This window comes from Nyctereutes procyonoides, unplaced genomic scaffold (genome assembly GCF_905146905.1).
Source record: "Nyctereutes procyonoides isolate TBG_1078 unplaced genomic scaffold, NYPRO_anot_genome, whole genome shotgun sequence".
Classification (NCBI taxonomy): domain Eukaryota; kingdom Metazoa; phylum Chordata; class Mammalia; order Carnivora; family Canidae; genus Nyctereutes; species Nyctereutes procyonoides.
The window spans coordinates 2,000,435-2,006,213 of NW_026575031.1; positions in this window are offsets into that span (position 1 = coordinate 2,000,435).

Consider the following 5,779-nt stretch of genomic DNA (forward strand, 5'->3'; position numbering starts at 1 on the left):
TCTTTACCATTCAGAGACTAATGTATTCCTTACAGACTTTTCTACATGCAAATACATATAGCCAAAAAATAAGTTTATAGCATACTTAGCACTCTATAAGCCTTTTGGGTTTCACCGTCCTCTTCTCTAAAATGGGCCTATAGTGGAGTGCATGGGTGGCTTAGTCGGTTGAGCAATTAAGTCTTGATTTTGGCTTGGTTCATGATCTCAAGGTCATGAGATGGAGCCCTGCAGCAAGCTCCTACTGGGTGTGGAGCCTGCTTATGATTCTCTCTCTCCCTCTGCCTCTCCCCCGTTCCCCACCCCCCTCAGTGCACACACTTTGTCTCTCTCTAAAAAAAATAAGAGATGCCTTGGTAGCTCAGTGGTTGAGCATCTGCCTTTGGCTCAGGGCTTGAACCTGGGGTGCCCGGATGGAGTTCCCCATCAGGCTCCCTGTGAGAAGCCTGCTCCTCCCTCTGCCTGTGTCTCTGCCTCTCTCTGTGTGTCTCTCATAAATAAATAAATAAATAAAATCTTTAAAAAATAAAATAAAATGGGCCTACAGGGTTGTTTTGGTTACCAAATGTACTATTACACAGAAAACCCTTAATAAGCATTCAATAAATAAAATGACTTTTCATTCAGTAATATGTGAGTCCCCTGAGGACATACGATGTGTCACTGTCCATAAGAACTTCACATCCATTAATTCAATAAATGAGTCCATTAGTAAAGCCCAGGGAGTCCACAAATAAAAAAAAAGGGCGGTCAGTTCCTCTTCATCTCCATCAAGAGTCAAGGTTAGGGAGAGAGATAGTAATAATATTTTTCAAATTTCTCTTTGGTTTTAGAATTTGTTATATGTGCTTTGCAATGTCTCCAAAAATTGTGGTTTTTTTAAATCATGCTTTTATCCGGACAAGGTGAAGATAAGTTTCCCTCTGCCCAGAACAGTGCTCTGAGGAGCAGATCTTCACATGAACTGTAAAGGAGTCAGTCATTCTAGTAACTGGAGAATATTCTAGTAACTGGAAGTTTGGGTTTAGACTAGGGTTTGGCTTCAAGTCTGACTCTTAGTCTGATTGTTTGAAGAATAAGTGTCTCTAAACCTCACTTTCTTGTCTGTAAGATGGGGTTATTTTCTACTCTGTCTTACACTGTTTCTGAGGGAGGATCATTTGAGAATGTGGATATCATCTTGTTGGACACTATGAAGGTCTACACAAATGGAAGCGATTTGTTTAGGTTGTAATAGAACCAAATTCTAGGTAAATAAACAAAGGATTTCTTTCCTAACCACTCTTCTTTCAGCAAGGAATCTGATGTCCTGGCAGTCCTGTCTACCTCCTTTGATGTCAAAGCTGGATTAGATCATGTGTTTTCTACATATACCTGCTCTTTCCATCAAACTGACCCTGGGAGTCATTGCAGTGGCCTGAGACAAACTGTGGGATGGGGAAAAGCTGCAATCCCTACCCAGACATAGATTCCTATGTTCTTCTCTTCTTTTTCAGGCTTCTTGCACAAAAGGCTGCAAACTCAGTGTACCAATGGCCATAACCAATACAGGAAGTCTCAATAATAATAATCATTACAATAAATCAACATTTGTTAAGCACTTAGTAGGTATCAGGCAATGTGAAGAGTTCTTTTTTACAGACAATCAGATTTAAAACTTCCAACAACCCAATGAGATAGATGGTTCTTTTACTCCCATTTTACAGATCTGGAAACAGTTTTCAGGAGGTTACGTAACTGCCCAGATCACACAGCTAGAAAATGAAAGAGTCAATAAGCTAATTCAGTATCTGACCCACACAGAGGCTTAGCAAATGCTTATACAATGAATGCATCAAATGCATTAATGAGATCATCAAACGCATGATCAGAGATGATCATGGGACATTAAGTTATGGGTCCCTATTATTTATATAGGGAAGTTTGACTGTAAAGTCTATGCTTGTAGCTACTCTCCAGCTACCCGTCATTCTCCTATGTTCCTCATTTAATTTGTTGACCTCAGAGAGCCCCCAAGCACATGCTAGTTGTGAAATCCACCCCCACAAACTATGCAGACAAGTGAAGTTAGAGTTTGACTTTCAATTTTCTTAAAACATTACTTTTTCTGTCCACCACTCACCTCCCTTCTCCCCTTGTTCCTTAAAAAAGAAGTCATTACGTCATTGTAACTTCTCACCTAGGAAAGTCTTTTTAAGTACTAGCCCCCCTCATTTCAACACCAGAGGACCCTAAGAGCCCCAGAGAGAGGTGTGGTAAGGAGAACAAATATATCAAAGTGAGGAATAAATGCCTGTCGAGCTCATTAGCACCCAGGCACAGAGAAGGAAACTGCTATTTTTATCAAATGTACCTTCATTTAAATAAATTTCAGAGTAACTTGATAGAAACAGGGTTCCTTTGGAAATATTTGATTCTTCTAATAAGGACTGGCTATCTTATATGCCCTTTCTAGCCTGATTTTTAACCCCCAGATGTATAATGTGTAAGTTTTTACAATCATTCCCTTATAAAATATCCATCTCTGCCGCTTGTCTTTGGGGTTTAGTTAAACATAGACCCAACATTGGCGTATGAAAGCTTCATGGCCAAGAGTGCCACCTGTGCGACCAGGAGTTAGGACTCCATCTCCTCCTTGTGATGCACCTGCTGGGTATTGATCACTCAATGTGGGTCCAGTCATATGATTCCTATAGCCAAGGCTGGCTCATGACTCAGTGCATGAGCAGGTCTTCAGAGTTTAATATATCCATTAGTTTTTCTCACTCAGAACTTTGCCATCATTTATGGAGTCTCTAGGATGCTTCCTGGACCTGGTTGTGCATCATGTTCATCCTCAACCCTTGGACCAAGATTTTTTACTCAAATTCAGGAGTCACGGACACTCAGAGTCTCTGTGCTGAGACCTTGTATTTAGAAAGTTAGCTTCCATTATGCACACACACACACTCCTAGGATGTTTTCAGTAAAATACAAAAATGAACTCCAAAATGGTTTTACCTCCACCTTTTCCACTGAAAGCAAATTTGAGGAAACTTACTGTCTGTTCTTATGAGCCAGTTTTTCTAGAATCTCAGAAATTATCTGCTCCTTGAACATTCTTAACTATTAATAGCTGCCAACATTCCCAAATTTACTTTCTCTCAAATAAATAAATAAAATCTTTTAAAAAAAAAAAGTCTTAGTATTTATTTCCGCCAATTACAGAAGTAACACCTATTCAGAGGAGAGAAGAGCATAATGAAAAAAATTCTGTCACTCAAAGAATCATCATCAACCACAGCACAGCAGGGGGAGAGGCAGAAGCAGATTTCCCATGAGCAGGGAGCCTGATGCAGGCTCAATCCTGGGACTCCAGGACCATAACCTGAGCTGAAGGCAGATGCTTAACCAAGTCACCCAGGTGCCCCAATGCTAGGTTTTTTAAAAAGAAAAAGTGCTCTTTGTTCTTCCTCATCTCTGAAATCATGGAAAACAGCTAAAAGGAGGATCACCTGTGGGTATGGCTCCCTCTCCAGAATGTTCGCTTCAGCCTCCACTTGGTCTGCAGTCCACATGAAAGCACTGTGTTCTGACTACAGTGAAGAAGTCTCAGTTTCCAAGAGACCAAGACCAGCATCCTCTCCTAAAGACTGGCTTGCCACATTTCCTTGAAACCTCTTTGAATGTATTAGAAACCACTTTTTGAGAACACATTCATTTCTCTAATATTTCTAGATTTCTTTCCTGACAATGTAGAGTTTGACATTTGATGAGTCAAGAAGCCATGTATACTAGAAAGTGGACCAGACCCAAGTCAGAGAATTGGGTTCTGTCCTGTCTGTGTTAAAACTAACCATGGTTTTGCCATAAGAGACTCTTAACTATAGGAAACAAACTGAGGGTTACTGAGGGGACAGGGTAACTGGGGGACGGGCATTAGGGAGGGCACTTGATGTAATGAGCACTGGATGCTGTATGCAACTGAAGAATCATTAAACTCTACCCTGAAACTAATAATACACTATATGTTAAGTAAATTGAATTTAAATTAAAAAATTAAATCTAGCAGACCAATGAGCCAGGTTTCTGAGACCCCATCTAGCAGAGTTTTCTTGGAAGTAGTGTCACAAACTATTAAAACTTGACTGCAAGGAAAATGCTTGGCTTCAATATCACATTACCTGGGCTGGAACCTAGACATACCATGGACTGATTGTATAACCTAGGCAAGCTGCTTTCACACCTACATTTGGTTCTCTCATCTGAAAAATGGGTGTAATCATACTAAGTACTCTTCTTCCAGGGCTCTTGTAAGGATTAAGAGGGATATATTTAACACAGAGTTGCTACTACTAAATATGAATTGAAATTTTTAGACCGTATTTCACATGAAAAGGCTCCAGTGATTTTTTTTCTTTTATTATCATTGGAAAAATAAAGATATAGAGGGAAGAAAAAAGAAAATTATGAAAAAGGAAGAATTAAAAAAAAAACAATCATTTGCAAAAATTTATCCTCTACTTGGAGACAGGTATAACAGAAAAAGGTCCCTAGATCAAATATCTCAGAGGTATCAACATTCACCAAATCTATATTTACATGCCCATATGTTCCTACTGGCCACAGTTACCCAAAAATACAGACATTTCAGTGCTCACAGCAACATTTTTCAGAAAGATTTTTCCTTTTAGCCCAGGGAGATGCTACAAAGTGTAATCCGTTCTAAGCAATTCTGAAATATTGTATCAATTTACAGCAGGAAGGTCACTGTTGGTGAATAAACATAAGGATTCTGTTTTGTGTCTGGGATTTAGCAGGCTAACCCCCACTAATGTTAATGGGGCCAGGCTGCCAAATCCCTAACCATCACCCTGGATATTTGCTCCAATCCTTTACTGTTTGAGATTGAAATGTGTTTTCCAAATCAAAGCTGATCCTGAAATGGGATCTCTACATCATCAGACAGGAACAGTGTGCTGATGCCTGGGGACCTGCAAGTGCTCGAAATGATGATATTAAGGAGTTGAAAGGTGGGTCTTCACATTGTCTACCTAAATCACTGTGGCTTTCTTTGCTTGATGCACAATATAGTTTGCTCATTTTCCAAACCCACCTCCCATTACTTCTCTGTGAACTCCAGGCAAAGGAAAATCCTCCAGCCCTCTCCATATATCTCCAGGCTTCTCTACCAGAGGAGATCATTTATATTGGTCCCTACCTACTTCTCTTTTCTTCAAGGAGACCCATTTCAGTGCCACCGTGGTGAAGTGTTTCTTTATCTGCTCCACATCCCCTACTCAAATACACACATACACACAGACATGCACACATTGTATATGATGTCTCCCTCCTTGAAACTCAGAATACTTTGAGCCTTGAGTATGGCACAGTGCAAATTCTGCCTTACGAAGTTGTCTCATTTTGCTCAGGTAGTGTGTAGGCCCTGCAAGGGTAGGAAGTGTATCACACCTGTCTATATTTCTTTTAATATCCAGTCCAGGCCCTTGCACACCATCCATGTTCAAGAAAGCACTGAATTGGATTGAATGAATTTCTATTACTCATTGTTTTTGGAGATTGGGACTTCCAAGGAAGGGGTTTGGGAACGGAGGATTTGGGGTATAATTGTAGATGATAGACCCTTTATTTATGAAATTAAATGAACATGTTTGAGAGAGCATCCCTGGTCTGTGGAGCCAGAGAGAAGAATTGGTCCATTCTTCACAACTCCAGTTGCCACAGTTGTCAGAGACTTAGAACACCAGCCTGGGTGAGTAATGGAATTGATGCACAACAG